The sequence below is a fragment of the Bufo bufo genome, chromosome 9, assembly GCF_905171765.1.
Source record: "Bufo bufo chromosome 9, aBufBuf1.1, whole genome shotgun sequence".
In the NCBI taxonomy this organism is placed as follows: Eukaryota; Metazoa; Chordata; class Amphibia; order Anura; family Bufonidae; genus Bufo; species Bufo bufo.
The window spans coordinates 36,794,329-36,811,116 of NC_053397.1; the positions used below are offsets into that span (position 1 = coordinate 36,794,329).

A 16,788-nucleotide genomic window follows, 5' to 3' on the forward strand; every position below is an offset into this window, starting at 1 on the left:
GCACCCAGACAGAGGAGAGAGGTCCCGTAACAGAGAATCTGGCTTCATGTCAGCACAGAATCAGTCTTCATGTCATAGCAGAGAATCAGGCTTCACGTCACCCACCACTGGAACAGGCCACTGTCACATATTTAGGCCCAGGCACCCAGGCAGAGGAGAGAGGTCCCAAAACAGAGATTCAGGGTTCATGTCAGCAGAGAATCAGTCTTCATGTCATAGCAGAGAATCAGGCTTCACGTCAGCCAAAACTGGAACAGTCCATTGTCAGATATTTAGGATAAGATACCGACATAAAGGTAAAAGTTCTCACGCAGGCGCACGTCCCCTAATGGCCTTGGTGATACTCACGACTGACCAGGTACCAAGATCGGAATCTATTGGCCTGATTGTATAGGTATCGCACGATCGCTGTATGTCCATTGGAGAATAGAAAGGGAAAGATCCGCCCATAAGAGGTTTAAACACCGACTCAAATAGCGATCGTGTTGATAGTAGCTCCATTTCCCCTGAAGACAGTGGTGAAACAAAAAAAGAAAAAAATTTAAATAAAGAAGTAAACGTTATGTTTTAAATCAGACCTGAAACGGGAACCCATTAGCCTCAGGCTATTTGAACTGTAATATTTAAATCCCGGGTCCAAAAGGGTCCTTGAAGGGAAGTTGTCTACAAAGAATATCAAACTGAAGGTTCCCTCCTGGAAGTTGGGTCCTAAGTTTATTGGGCCTTACAAGATCTTGTCTGTCATCAATCCCGTTGCCTTCCGTCTTGATCTTCATCAGACTTGGAAGATCCATAATGTTTTTCACAGGTCCCTATTAAAACCTTATGTCCAACCCACTGTACCCTCCTCTTTGCCTCCTCCTCCGATTGTTGTTGATGGTAATCTTGAATTTCAGGTCTCTAGGATTGTGGATTCTCGCATTATCCGCGGTTCTCTCCAGTACCTCGTTCATTGGGAGGGTTATGGTCCTGAGGAGAGGATGTGGGACCCAGTGGCAGACATTAAGGCCACTCGTCTCATCAGGGTTTTCCATAGGTCTCATCCTGAGAAGGTGGGCTCTGAATGTCCGGAGTCCACCCGTAGAGGGTGGGGTACTGTCACAGCCAGTTCTGTGAGAAGGTCTGGCAGACGTCCTTCTTTACCTCTTGCATGATGTTCTTTGTTTTGGTTTCACTTTTTCATCTCCTTTCCTTCTCCCAGGTGTCACCTATTGAGACTAATCGTCTCCATTTATATTCCCTCCCATACTGCCTCACTTTGCGGTTTATACTACTTCCTGGGTGAAGTGTTCACTGCTGGAGGCTGCTGCTGCTGTTTACTCAGATAAGTCTTTTCATGTATTGTGTTTCCTTGCTGGCTTGATTCTAGGTGACCCTGACTCCGTCCGTATTAAGAGCAGGGAGCCGGTGGTCGTGTCCCCTCACTATTATAGGGTTTTCAGGTGTTGCACAGTCTTAGGTACGTGGGCATGCAATCGTCTACCATTGAGACCCTTGCATGGGCATAGCAGTCAGGGAGAGCTCTTAGGGTTTTATAGGGCTCACCTATATGCTCCTTAGTTTGGGATCAAGCCAGTCTGACATTTATTCATAAGTTCCAGCTATCTGCAACATCATCCGTGACAGGTCCCTATCTTAGTTGAAAGGCCTTTTCTGTCTGTTGAATGCCTGTTTTGGACCTCGGAGGAATTTAACACCTGTGACGACCACGTGTTTCAACTATTATCATTAGGGTTTTTTTTCAAGAGGGGGGAATTCTTTAGCCATGTTTTTAATCCAATTTTATATTTTTTAGTTTTTTTAAACATATGTATTTGACCTGGCCTTCAGTAAAATTGATATCCAATGAGTGTCCAATCTACCTACAACCACAAATTCAGTGTTCTTTTATGTCAGGTGAAGGCCTAATGTTTTAAGCCCTGTACTACACTAGCCTGTAGTAAAGTTGTTATCCAATGAGCATCTAATCTACCTACAGGGCCAGCCTTTGGGGTGTGTGAGCTGTGCGGCCGCACAGGGCGCCATGGCAACATGGGCACCCAAATGCCACACACTGTAATGAGATGCAGGACAGGGCAGCCTTCTCTCACCTCCCGGCAGTGCCCTTACTACTTTATAGACACCCTGCCTGTGTCACAACTTGAAGGCTTCTCATTTACGAGATTCGAATCCGTCAAATCCCAGGTATAGTCATCTGTATTGCTGTCCTCAGGAGAGGGAGAGATGTGTCTGCTGGAATTCGAACCCACGACCTTCTGTATCAGAGGCAAAGCACTTACCCACACAGCTATAAGAGCTGCATAGCCACTGACTGAATATGAGACTTCTACTGTAGACTCTGTTATAGCTGTTATAGCCAGTGTACATCTATACACATGACAACTGCCCCAACACACCCAGCACTGCTATATCTCTATATGACAGCTACCCCAGCACACTCAGCTCTGCTAATTTTCTATATATGATAGCTGCCCCAGCACACCCAGCTCTGCTACATCTAATACACATGACAGCTGCCCCAGCACACTCACCTCTACTATATCTCTATATATGACAGCTTCCCCAGCACACCCAGCTCTGCTACATCTAATACACATGACAGCTGCCCCAGCACACTCAGCTCTACTATATCTCTATATATGACAGCTGCCCCAGCACACCCATCTCTGGTACATCTATACACATGACAGCTGCCCCTGCACACTCAGCTCTGCTATATCTATATATCTCTAAGTATTACTATACAGTAGATAGATATATAGAGATATAGCAGAGCTTAGTGTTCTGGGGCAGCTGTCATGTGTATAGATGTAGCAGAGCTGGGTGTGCTGGGGCAGCTATCATATATAGAGATATAGCAGAGCTGAGTGCGCTGGGGCAGCTGTCATGTGTATATAGATGTACACTGGCTATCAAAGCAAAGCTATAAACGAGTCTACAGTAGAAGTCCCATATTTTTTCAGTCAGTGGCTATGCAGCTCTTATAGCTGTGTGGTTAAGTGCCTTGCCTCTGATACAGAAGGTTGTGGGTTCGAGTCCCAGCAGAAACTTTTCTGAAATACAGGCTAAATTAGAATACACAAGCACTGAATCCATATATGGACATACAGCGCGGGACACAGGCCGGAAGAGGCCTGCATTGCATCGCTGACATTGTGTCATGGCGGGGAGTGGGGGAAAGCCCCCACCGTGCAGTATCAAAGGGTAAAGGGGATCAGCCTGGCCAAAAGGAGTAATAAGGGAGCAGGTCACCTCCTAACGCGTCCCAGGATTAGGGAGGTAGGAGGTGACCTGTTCCCTTATTACTCCTTTTGGCCAGGCTGATCCCCTTTACCCTTAGATACTGCACGGTGGGGGTTTCCACCAATCCCTGCCGTGACAGTATGACCACAAGGGTGGCCCTCACTCTACAGATGGAATATGAAGACCAGGAGGATAGCTCCAGCATACACCATGGCTGGAGTACCCCTCAGCTTCAGGCATCCAGCAGAGGCTAAATAGCCCAAGCAGCCACACCCACACACACATAAACTCAGTGTTAACAAAAAAATTGGAAGGGAGTTAACCCTTCCAACACCAGACAAGGGAAGAAAGCCACTTAAAGGGGAAGTGCACACTCAAGCATAGAAAGCTACACGTTGCCGCAGGCAACAACATGCGTGGCAACCATGTCACGGCAATCACCCAGAAGGCCGAGACACTGCCACCGCATGCTCACACAGCAACATGTTGCCACGGGCAACCGCAAGTGTAGCAACAGTTTCACAGCACACACCATAGGCCGTGACACATTGAGTATAAGTGTTTTTTTTCTTTTAAATACCCGACTGTTACTGCCACATGGGGGGAGCGGGAGGCACTTGATACTGGCACAAGGGGGAAGGGGGGTTAGCACCTGATACTGGCACATGGGGGGGTTGGCACTATGATACTGGCACATGGAGGGTGGGAAGGAGAGAGGCACTTGATACTGGCACATTGGGAGGGAGGGAGATGGCACTATGATACTGGCAAATATGGGGTGGGTGGGAAGGAGAGAGGCACTTAATACTGGCACATTGGGGGGGAGATGGCACTATGATACTGGCACATGGGGGGTGGGAAGGAGAGAGGCACTTGATACTGGCACATTGGGGGGGGGGTTGGTACTATGATACTGGCACATAGGGGGGAGAGAGGCACTTGATACTGGCACTTTTTTGGGGGGAAGATGGCACTATGATACTGGGACATAGGGGAGGAGAGGCACTTGATACTGGCACTTTTGGGGGGGGGTGGCACTATGATACTGGGACATGGGGGGTGGGAAGGAGAGAGGCACTTGATACTGGGACATGGGGGGAGGAGAGAGGCACTTAATACTGGCACATGGGGGTTTGGCACTTGATACTGGCACATGGGGGGGTTGGCACTATGATACTGGCACATGGGGGGTGGGAAGAAGAGAGGCACTTGATACTGGCACTTTTTGGGGGGGGGACGAGATGGCACTATGATACTGGGACATGTGGGGGAGAGAGGCACTTGATACTGGCACATGGGGGGGTTTGGCACTTGATACTGGCACATGGGGGGGTTGGCACTATGATACTGGCACATGGGTGGTGGGAAGGAGAGAGGCACTTGATACTGGCACATTGGGGGGGAGATGGCACTATGATACTGGCACATTGGGGGGAGAGATGGCACTATGATACTGGCACTTTGGGGGGGGGGCGAGATGGCACTATGATACTGGGACATGTGGGGGGGGAGGCACTTGATACTGGCACATGATGGGGGGCATCTATTCGGACTCTTACTGGCACATTATTGTGGGGCATTATGGGGGTCCCTATTTACTGGGACATTATAAGGCCCTTAATCATACCCAGTGTCACCCATAGCCAGTCTCCTGCCCCCCTTAATCATACCCTGTCACCTTTGCCCAGTCCCCTGCCCCCCTTAATCATACCCAGTGTCACCCAGAGCCAGTCCCCTGCCCCCCTAATCATGACCTGTCACCTTTACCCAGTCCCCTGCCCTTCTTAATCATACTCAGTGTCACCCTTACCCAGTCCCCTGTCCCCTCAATTAGAACCTTCCCCCTTTAATCATACCCAGTGTCACCCATAGTCAGTCCCCTGCCCCTCTTAATCATACCCTGTCACCTTTACCCAGTCCCCTGCCCTTCTTAATCATACCCAGTGTCACCCTTACCCAGTCCCCTGCCCCCCTTAATCATACCCAGTGTCAACCAAAGCCAGTCCCCTGCCCCTTAATCATACCCAGTGTCATTCTTATCCAGTCCCCTGCCCCCTTAATCATACCCAGTGTCTGTCACCCTTAATTTAAGGGCGGCAGGGTCTAATTGAGGGGGCAGGGGACTGGGTAAGGGTGACACTGTGTATGATTAAGAAGGGCAGGGGACTGGGTAAGGGTGACACTGGGTATGATTAAGAAGGGCAGGGGAGAGAGGGTCAAGCGTAGCGGCATGGTGTAGGTGTGCCGCGCTCCTCCTCCTGCCGCCCTCTCTCCGCCTTCGGCCGTGATGCGAGCCACAGCTGATTCCAGCTCAGCTGCGTGAAGCCGAGCGTTGCTGCCTTTGCTGCCTGCTGTCTCTGGAGGCGTCCGACCGGTGCAGCTATGCCTGCTGTGATCCCGAGATGCCGGAGTGTGGCGCTGGTTGCTGAGGGTGGAAGCCTCGTCGGTACTTACCTGTAGCCCGTGATAGGAGAAACAGATCCGTGCCCTCGGTGTCGGCTGAAGCAGGGCTCTTCCTTCCTTTTCCCTCCTGAGGCATCAAGGGAATGCGCTTGGATCATGCTATGAGGACGTAATGACCCGCAGCGCTCTGTGAACTCCGGCTGTGTAATCCCGGCTGAATCTGCTGTGAAGCCTGTCGTGGAGGTTGGTGGTCGTTGTTAGCCCAGAATTCTGGCTCTAGCAGCGGTGAAGTGCTTTGTGGAGGTTGGTGGCTGATCCCAGGGTGCTGGAGGCACTGCTTCCCTTTTTTGAATGCCCCCAAATGGTCCTCTGTGATTGATACTCACTTTGGCATACAGCGCTGACCGGGCTTGCCCCCTGTAAAGCACTGGGTGCTAGGGGGTATTTAGCCAGGACTGCGGTCAACTTAGGACTTGGATGGAAAGTTCATATTTGGGGGGATCTTCTTTGGCTGTGGGACGAGGGACTTTGTAAAAAGACTGCTGCTGTATTTATTTTTTTTTTTTTAATTATTATTATTTTTGTTTATACTTTCATGCTAAAACTTTCAGTTCAACAAGTACCTACATCTGCTGCGGCCTGTCTCCGCTACCACGATTTAACCTGGGGAAAACCAATTCAGCTTGTTATTTGGGGGGTTTATGTATTTGCTGCTTGGCGACCTCCAGTTGGAGATCTACCATGTCCTAGGGGGGTAGGTTTCTGAGAAGCCCCGATAACTTAGTGACGTGGTTAGAAACGTCATATCTGTCTCAAGGACTTTTTGATATGCAGGACGGTGACCGTGGTTCGTAGATTTCACTTTGCATGATTGAGTCGACTTTGGTATTAATCTTTTTTTTTGTATTTATGCATTATGTATTTTTCTGTTTTTTTATTTTTTTAATTTTCTTTATTGACATATATGTAACAAATACGGGTTGCGGTCTTAGAGTTAAAGGAGCTATTGGTGTAGATAGACCCGAATCAGTAGCGAAATTACTATTGGTTACCTGTCACGTTGTTCCCACTTCCAGTTTTGGAGTCGAACACCTATAAAAATGCCGCCAAAGTATCGTAAATCAGGTGGTGTGACTTCGCCAAAAAGTGGTTCGGGGGGGAGTCCACAGACCCGATTAGATAAATTCCTGAAGTCACCACCTCCGAAAACTAGAGGAGGTGTACAGAGGGCTGCCCCAAAGACTGAGTCGGTTTCGGATAGTACGGACCGTTTAGAACAGACCCCATTAAAGACCTGCTTACCCCAGAGTGAAGGCTTTGAGAATATAAATAAAAAACTTGAGGATATATTGGGAGTAGTAAATCTAACCTGCAATTCAGTGGCAGAGCTGACTTCCTCCATGGCAGTAGTACAGGGAGATGTAACGATAATACGAGACGAAATGACAAAGTTGAGATCAAAAGTGAAGGAACTGGAAACGGCAGTCAACTCTGTCACTCTAGAGAATGCGGCATTAAAAAAGAGACTAGAAGAAGTAGATGAAAGCCAGGTTTGGTTAAAAAAGAAAGTGGTGGAGTTGGAGGATCGGTCCCGTAGATATAACCTGCGCTTGGTGGGGTTCCCGGAGGGGGTAGAACAGGATAACCCTGTAAATTTTATCCAAAAATGGTTTATTGAAAATTTTGGGCCAGGCTATGAATCATCTACCCTTTGTGTGGAAAGGGCCCACATAATACCATTTAAAAAAAACCCTCCGGGGGCCCCACCTAGGGTTATTTTGGCAAAGTTCCTCTGTTCAAATGATCGAGATTGGGTTCTCAGACGTAAAAGAGAAATGGCAGATATCTATTTTGACGGTAATTCCATACTAATATTTCCGGACTTCTCACGAGAGACCCAACTCAGAAGGAGATCTTTTGTGGATGTGAAAAAGAGATTAATTGCAGCCAAGATCAGTTATTCTATGTTATACCCGGCCAAGTTGAGGGTGGTTTATAGGGACTCCGTTAGGTTTTTCTCCGCCCAGGCAGAGGCTGTGCAATGGCTGGACTCGATAGGTTTATGAAATAAGATGGAAAGGTGTCGAGGATGGGATTGATGAGGTGGGGAGGGTGGGGGGGAGGTTTGGAGGAAGGAAAGAGGTTGATGGGTATTGCGGAATGCATTATCAACCAAGTAGGAGGTTTTTTTTGGGGTGGGAGTAAGGGAGGGATTGGCTGCCGTCGTTTGCTTCGTAGTTGTGCGTGCCTCTCTGTTAAGATGGGGGATCGGGAATTACCTCTATTCATAGGATATGCCGTGTAATATTTTGTTTTGGAATGTGAGAGGGCTGGGAGACAGAGTGAAGAGGACGGTTGTGTTTGATCTTGTGGTCCGTCATCTTCCTGCGATTGTGGTACTATTGGAGACTCACGCAACTTTAGATAGGACCTATACATTGAAAAGGAAATGGGCTTCTTTTGAGTACCACGCTTGCTACTCTTCTTATGCAAGAGGTGTCAGTGTGTATATCCATCGGGGGATGCAGTTTCAACCATTAGATAGTTTGATCGATAAAGAAGGGAGATATGTATTCCTTTACGGGTATTGGAAAGGGCAGGAGGTGATATTGGCCTTTATTTATATCCCCCCACCATTTAAATCAATGGTCCTTTCACAGTTAGCTAAATATATATCCACAAAAAATCAATGTGCGTTATTATTAGCAGGTGACTTCAATGCAGTCCCTGACCCGGAGCTGGATCGGTTCTCTTCGCTTTCTGGACGCGGTCGTACTGGGTCCCCTTTAACTGCTGTGTGCCAGGAACTGGCGCTGGTTGATATCTGGCGCCACCTCTATGGCAACAAAAAAACCTTTTCATTCAGCCGTGATCTGTGCAGCCGCGTCCTGAGAATGAAATATGAACCTCATGGAATTTCAGATCATTCCCCAGTACTGATTGCGTTTGTTGAGGCACCAACTGCAGGAAGGATCTTTAAATTGAATTCTCACTGGTTTGAGGTGATAGGGGAGCAATCCCGCTTAGACCAGGACATACAGGAATTCTGGGACATTAATGTAGGCTCAACTCATATTCATTTTGTGTGGGACGCTCTGAAGGCCCATATAAGAGGCTTATATTTTAATAAAATTAATAGGTTTAGAAAAGAATCGCGTCGCAGGGAAGAAGATCTGACAGATTTAATAAGGAGACTATGTGCTGCATTAATTGAATCTCATAAGGAGCAATACATTAATCAGTTAAAGGAGGCCAATTCACAGCTTAGGACACTTTTGTATAATATAGCCCAACATAAGCTCCTATTTCAAGGCCAGAATCGCTTTTGTGAATCCGGTAAAACGGGCAGGTTTTTGGCTCGCTTGGTGGCCAACCAGAGAGAGGTTACTAGTATAAGAGAAATTAGGAATTCTCAGGGGGTTGGGTTAACATCCGCAGAGGAGATTAGGGAAGAATTTGTTAAATACTACTCCACCCTCTATAAATCTGAGTCTATGTTTAGCCGTATTGACATGGACCAATATCTTCAACAATTGGAGCTCCCCAAGCTATCTTTACAAGATAGAAAGAAGTTGGATTCCCCCATTTCTCTGGAGGAACTTCAAGCGACCCTTCCATCTCTAAAATATAATTCATCTCCAGGCCCAGATGGATTGCCGTTTGAATTGTATAGGTATCATGCTAAATCTCTTCTGCCGATCCTACTTCTAGTTTTGAATGAATCCTGTGCATGTGGCTCTCTACCTCCATCATTTAGAGAGGCAGTTATTACCCTGGTTTTAAAAAAGGAGAAGGATCCATGTGATATGGGGTCATATAGACCTATATCGATCCTAAATACGGACTATAAGATCTTTGCAAAAATTTTGGCTAATCGCCTGAAGAGGGTTATAGCCTCTCTGGTACATCCCAATCAGACGGGTTTTATCCCGGGCCGCCAAATCCAGATGAGTCTTTATAGGGTCTATCTGAATTTGTCTCTTGGGGGTAGTATAGACCACTCCATCCTGTCTCTGGACGCTGCAAAAGCGTTTGACAGGATGGAGTGGCCCTTTTTGTGGGCCACGATGTCCCATTTTGGCCTCGGGAATATATTTTTGGAAATGACCCAAATGCTATACGAACAGCCGGTCGCACGCATTAATATTAATGGTGTTAGTTATCCACCTGTTATGATGTGGAGGGGGATGAGGCAGGGTTGCCCCCTGTCACCGCTCCTCTTCGCCCTTTTTATTGAACCTCTGGCTTGTCGGATTCGATCAGATAAGTGTATAGAAGGCTTTGGGGTGGAGGGAGTGAATGACAAAATAAGCCTATATGCTGATGATGTGATTCTGTTCTTGGACCAGGGTTGGAAAGCTCTCCCATATGTGATGGAGGTAATAGAGCACTATGGTAAATTTTCAGGCTATATGATTAACTGGTCAAAGTCATCGCTTCTCCCACTGAACCGGAAAGCTGTAGATGAGGGGAAGCAAGTACGGGTATTGATCCCTAATGATACCTTGGATTATTTGGGGGTTAAGATGGGGCTCCCTATAAATAGATTTTACGAGCTTAACTTGGCCCCGGTTCTGAATAAAGTTAAAGAGGACCTTTCACCGATTCTTACCTTATGAACTAACTATACAGATATGTAGAGCGGCGCCCGGGGATCTCACTGCACTTACTATTATCCCCGGGCGCCGCTCCGTTCTCCTGCTATGCCCTCCGGTATCTCCGCTCACTAAGTTATAGTAGGCGGAGATACCAGTCCCTAAGTTATGGTAGGCGGAGTCTGCCCTAGCGCTGGCCAATCGCAGCGCAGAGCTCACAGCCTGGGAGGTTATTTTCTCCCAGGCTGTGAGCTCTGCAATGCGATTGGCCAGCGCTAGGGCAGACTCCGCCTACCATAACTTAGGGAACGGAGATACCGGAGGGCATATCAGGAGAACGGAGCGGCGCCCGGGGATAATAGTAAGTGCAGAGAGATCCCCGGGCGCCGCTCCACATGTATGTATACTTAGTTCATAGGGTAAGAATCGGTGAAAGGTCCTCTTTAAGACTAAAATAAGCGCCTGGCGGAAACTGATACTGGCACAGACAGATCGAATAGCACTGATTAAGATGATTATATTACCTATAGTCTTATTCCCGATGTGTGCTTCCCCCATTTGGATCGATGACATCTTCTTTCATAGACTGGAGTCCCTGATTAACGATTTAATTTGGGGAAGGAAGAGGGTGCGGATAAAGCAGAGATACTTATGGTTGTCAGAGGCAGATGGTGGGCTGTCACTTCCTTTTTTTCAAGGTTATTTTTTATGTTCACAGATTCAGCGTTGCTGTTATTGGAAAGGGAATTTACTGTCACCCTATTTGATTAAAGTAATGGATAAACCAATAGAGAATGTTTTTTCATGTTTGGAGACTGGGTATATGGGAATGAGGAAGTCCTTGCTGATCCCTTACTCACTACAGAGGGTGTGTAACAAGCTGAAGGAGATCCTCAAAGTCTCGGATCCGTTTGCTTTCACCCCCCTGTGGGAGAATAGGGTGCTAGAGGAATTCTTTAAAATTACAGACTTTGGTTACTGGGCACATAAGGGTATTAATAGGGTCTCTCATCTTTTTTATTTGGGCCATTTTAAGTCATTTTTAGAATTTGGTTCTACAGATAGTTCACCATTAGACTTATTTATGTATACACGATTAAAACACATTTTCGAAGCCGCTAGGAATAGGGGCCGTATTCACCCACGAGAGAATATATTTTTTGATTACTGTGACGCCCAGAAGTACGAGAAAGCGAAGTTATCTAGATTATATGCTAAACTCCGAACAGCATTGGCAACTGTAACACCTTTTAAAAGCCCAAGTAAGTGGGAGCAAGAGTTGAATTGTTCTCCACTGCAATGGTCCACTATTTATAGGAATGTGAGAAAGGCGACAGTTTCTAGTGCTCATAGACTAATCCAATTTAAGATCCTTCATCGACTGTACTATACCCATAAAATCCAAGGAAAATTTCCCCAAAATAGGGACCGGGAGTGTTGCTGCCCTAAATGTGGTTATGTTAATGCGGACTATGTCCATCTGATTTGGAGCTGCACCAAAATAAAAAAATATTGGGATGAGGTTTTCTGTACCTTACAAAAGGAGTCTTTAACGAACCATAATCCGGGGATTATGACAGTGATTTTGGGGTATGACTTGCCTGAAATTGAGTTCTCACGCCAGGTTAGACAGCTCTGGATGAGGGGATTGATGGTGGCTAGGGCTGTATTGGTTAAGTATTGGGGCTCTGTCTCCCCTCCCTCGATTAGGGAATGGGTTTTATCCCTTCAACAAATTAGAATTTTTGAGGATATTGAAAGAAAGCGGAGAGGTACACGCATAACTACATAACTACGTAGCGATATGTATGACATTTAAATTTTAATATGGCATGGTCGACAGCCAATGGGGAGGGTGGGGTGGAATATATATATATGCAGATTTTCTATTATCTTAGATGTGAACTTAAGTTGACGTACATAATTCATTTATAATGATGTTTGTAATTGATACACTATTTTATGCCAATATGTTGAATACTGATTTATGTACTAATATCTTGATTTCTAAAATAAAAAAAAAATAAAAAAAAATAAAAAAAAAGAAGGGCAGGGGAGTGCCTCTGGGTGACACTGGGTATGATTAAGGGGGGCAGGGGACTGGGCAAAGGTGACAGGGTATGATTGGGGGGCAGGAGACTGGCTATGGGTGACACTGTGTATGATTGTACTTGTTTGCACTTGCACTTAAATTATCTGTAATAAAAAAAAAGTGTTTGTTACAAAGATTGTTTTCCTCTTTGTGTATGTTTAGGTGAACGGGGGGGGGGGGGGGGGGGGAAGGGGGTGGGTGTCGCAAGATTAGCTCACACAGGGCGCCTGAACACCTAAGGCCAGCCCTGTCTACCTATAACCACAAATTCAGTGTTCTTTTATGTCAGGTTAAGGCCTAATGTTTTGGGCCCTGTAGTCCACTGGTCTGCAGTAAAATTGTTATCCAATGACCGTCTAATCTACCTCCAACCTCAAAATTCCTTGTTCTTTTCTGTCCAGTGAATGGCGAATGTTTGGGGCCTGTACTCCAGTTGCTTACAGTAACATTTTTATCCATTGACCGCATAATGTAACTCAAGCCACATACTGACAATTTCTTTTCTGTCTGGGGAATGACATTTTTTGGGGGCCGTACTACAGTGGCCTACAGTAAATTTTTTAACCTTTGACGCATAATGTACCACCACCCACAGAATAAAGAAAGAGGTAGCAATCTGTCATTCCTTTCCGTGTCCGGTCCGGGTGAGGTTTCCCGTGCGTAGTCAAATTAAGCCGCAGGCTCCACTCCTTGTGGTGCCGTTCAAACAATTAGTCTAAGTTTCAGCTTTGCAACCATACTTCCCCCGAAACCCAAAGAGTTTAGTTTCCCAGAAAATGCTCGGCAGGTAATGGGAATAAAGCTGCCGGGTCGCCTGTCATATCGTCTTCGAACCTCCGACTTTTGTTGTTGATTACTAAAAACGTTCGTGGCAACAAATGGTTTGGCTGTGGTTTGTCTTGCGCCGATCCAAGACTTTCAAATCTAGCGGCGCAATACGGATGCCACCGGCCATCCCTCTTAATCATGACCCAAGTTCAATGTAACAAAACAGAAGTGTTATTCGGTAAATGTATGGCTTTGGTATCCAATAACTGGATGGCCATCACTGTATCACTTTCCCTGCCCATGACACCTTATTTAGACCTGGCATGAGTGGGAAAAATATGCATATTGCGGTGCTAAGAACCCTCGCGCCACAATCTGTGTCTGAAATACGCCTAACATAGACGTATTTCTATATAATAAATGACCACCTAATTGTATTATTATTCGGGGGTAGGGCTAATATCTTTATATCTTATAGATTCTAGTCTATTATACTGTGCCCTGTATTTCCCAGTAGAAAAATGATCCTTGGGAAATACAGTCCTCATCCCTGACCACCAGGACCAGGTAGCGCTCTGTCAGTACATGACGGCCTCCCCTCTTCACCACGCCGCTCCACTGTGTACTGGTGCTTATTCTGACACTAGGGCTAAGTTCATATCCTATTTTTGCCATCCATTTAATGCCTACCAAAAATGCATGCATTAACACATGCCTCAGACTGATGCCGTACAGTGGCGTCTGTTCACCATAAAGTTCCATGGTAGAAAAAAATGTACGTTAATGGATGCAGTTTTTTTACTGGACTCTGCAGGAAACAAAAACGTGGAGTACTGCACAAATGTATACACCCAACAGATAGGAAATAAAAAATTTCTAAGCTCCAGCAGGGCAAATTTTTGAGAGTTTCCCTTTAACCTCTTGCGGACACAGGGAGTACCTGTACGCCCGGATGTCCTGGTACTTAAGGACACAGGGCGTACAGGTACGTCCAGGGTAGTTCCGATCACCTCCGCGCGGCGGGCGGTGATCGGAACTGGGGGCCTGCTGAAATCAATCAGCAGGCACCCTGGGTCAATGCCGAGGGGGGTCCTGTGACCCCCCCGTATCGGCAATCGCTGCGAACCGCAGGTCAATCATCCGCCCGCCCTCCCTCTCATTTTCAGGATGGCCAAGCAGTTAGCAAGCAGTGTCAGCACATTGCTGACACTCTGCTTGAAATGGCAGACATCATCACACAGATGCCAGCCGTTTAACTCCTTCCATGCTGCGGTCTGTAAGGACCGCTGTACGGAAGAGGTTAACAGGCAGGGAGCTCCCTCCCTCTCCCATCGGGGGCTGCTGTGCCTTTTCAGCCCCCGATTCTTGACGGGATCACAGAGGGAGAGGGCCCCCCTCCCTCCCCATCACCCGCTGCTCTGTTTTGGCAGCGAGTGATGGTTACCATGGCAACTGGACGCCTTCACAGGCTTCCGGCTCTCCATGGAGCTGATCAGACTTCTGCTGAAGGCAGAAGTCTGATCAGACTAGGTAAAGTGAAAATACAGTACAGTACACTATATAGTGTACTGTAAAACAAAACATTTGATGCAACAGCTCACTGCAAACCAAATAAAGTACACAAATAGCATAGTAATGGCATGTACTATGCTAAAAAGTTAGAGATGCTAGGCAAATCATTTTGTACAAAATTATTTGAGCTCGTCTGCCGCACGTCAAGGCGATCTATGTAAGACGGGTTCCTAATACTAAATACTACCTGTTATGTGCCTGACGGCTGCCATAAAATTCAGGGAGTGTAGGTTCCACATGCATCAGTGAGTAAGGGGGAGCAGGCCAAGCTATATACTCACAATAATTAAAATCAGCCTATGGGGCAGACGAGCTGGTCAGGAGTGCACGACTAAGAAGGCAGCAACACCTCCTGCACAAATTGCAAAGAAAAAAGGGGGGGGTCAGTCAGCACATCCCAAAGTGCAGGGGCACGTTGCTATGGCTGAGGACAAGACTGTAAAACAAAACATGTGATGCAACAGCTCACTGCAAACCAAATAAAGTACAAAAATGCTATTTTTGTACTTTATTTGGTTTGCAGTGAGCTGTTGCATCACATGTTTTGTTTTCCAGGCACCCTGGGTCAATGCCGAGGGGGGTCCTGTGCCCCCCCTGTATCGGCAATCGCTGCACACCGCAGGTCAATCATCCGCCCGCCCTCCCTCTCATTTTCAGGATGACCTAGCGGTTAGCAAGCAGTGTCAGCACATTGCTGACACTCTGCTTGAAACGGCTGACATAATCTGACAGATGCCAGCCATTTAACTGCTTCCATGCCGCGGTCCGTAGGGACCACTGTACGGAAGAGGTTAATAGGCAGGGAGCTCCCTCCCTCTCCCATCGGGGGCTGCTGTACCTTTTCAGCCCCCGATTCTTGAGAGTGAGAGGGCCCCCCTCCCTCCCCATCACACGCTGCTCTGTTGTGGCAGCGAGTGATGGTTACCATGGCAACCGGACGCCTTCACAGGCTTCCGGCTGTTCATGGTGCTGATCAGACTTCTGCTAAAGGCAGAAATCTGATCAGACTAAGTAAAGTGAAAATATAGTACAGTACTCTATATAGTGTACTGTATTGTATTATACAGACATCAGACCCACTGGATCTTCAAGAACCAAGTGGGTCTGGGTAAAAAAAAAACACTGATTAAAAAAATTAAATTCCCTACACATGTTTGATATCACCGCGTCCGTAACGACCTGATCTATAAAAAGGTTATGTTACTTTCCCTGCACGGTGAACGCCAAAAAAATAAAAAATAAAAACTATGATGAAATTGAAATTTCCTACACATTCTGAAACTTCATCTCCATTTGCCAATAACTCTTGTCGAACACCTAAAGGGTAAACAGAGTTTGTAAAATCAGTTTTGAATATCTTAAGGGGTGTAGTTTCTTAGATGGGGTCACTTTTATGGAGTTTTTACTCTAGGGGTGCATCAGGGGGGCTTCAAATGGGACATGTTGTAAATAAACCAGTCCAGCAAAATCTTCCAAAAACCAAACCACGCTAAATTCCCTCTACGCCCTACTGTGTGCCCGTACAGTAATTTACAACCACATATGGGGTGTTTCTGCAAACTACAGAATCAGGGCAATAAATATTGAGTTTTGTTTGGCTGTTAACCCTTGCTTTGTTACTGGAAAAAAATGATTAAAATGGAAAATTTGGCATAAAATCGAAATTCTGAAATTTTATTTCCATTTGGCATTAACTCTTGTGGAACACCTAAAGGGTTAACGACGTTTGTAAAATCAATTTTGAATACCTTTAGGGGTTTAGTTTCTAGAATGGGGTCATTTTTGGGTGGTTTCTATTAGGTAAGCCTCACAAAGTGACTTCAGACCTGAACTAGTCCTTAAAAAGTGGGTTTTTGAACATTTCTGAAAAATTTCAAGATTTGCTTCTAAACTTCTAAGCCTTGTAACATCCCCAAAAAATAAAATGGCATTCCCAAAATGATCCAAACATGAAGTAGACATATGGGGAATGTAAAGTAATAACTATTTTTGGAGGTATTACTATGTATTATAGAAGTAGAGAAATTGAAACTTGGAAATTTGCAAATCTTCCCAAATTTTTGTTAAATTTGGTATTTTTTCAAAAATATAAATGAATTTTTTGAACTCCATTTT

General features: G+C 46.1%; 1 long non-coding RNA gene across 1 annotated transcript in view; it reads right to left on the minus strand.

The window, feature by feature from the left end:
• The window catches only part of LOC120978667, a 526,087-nt gene that overhangs the window by 394,942 nt on the left and 114,357 nt on the right, over window positions 1–16,788 (minus strand). The window lies entirely within an intron of this gene.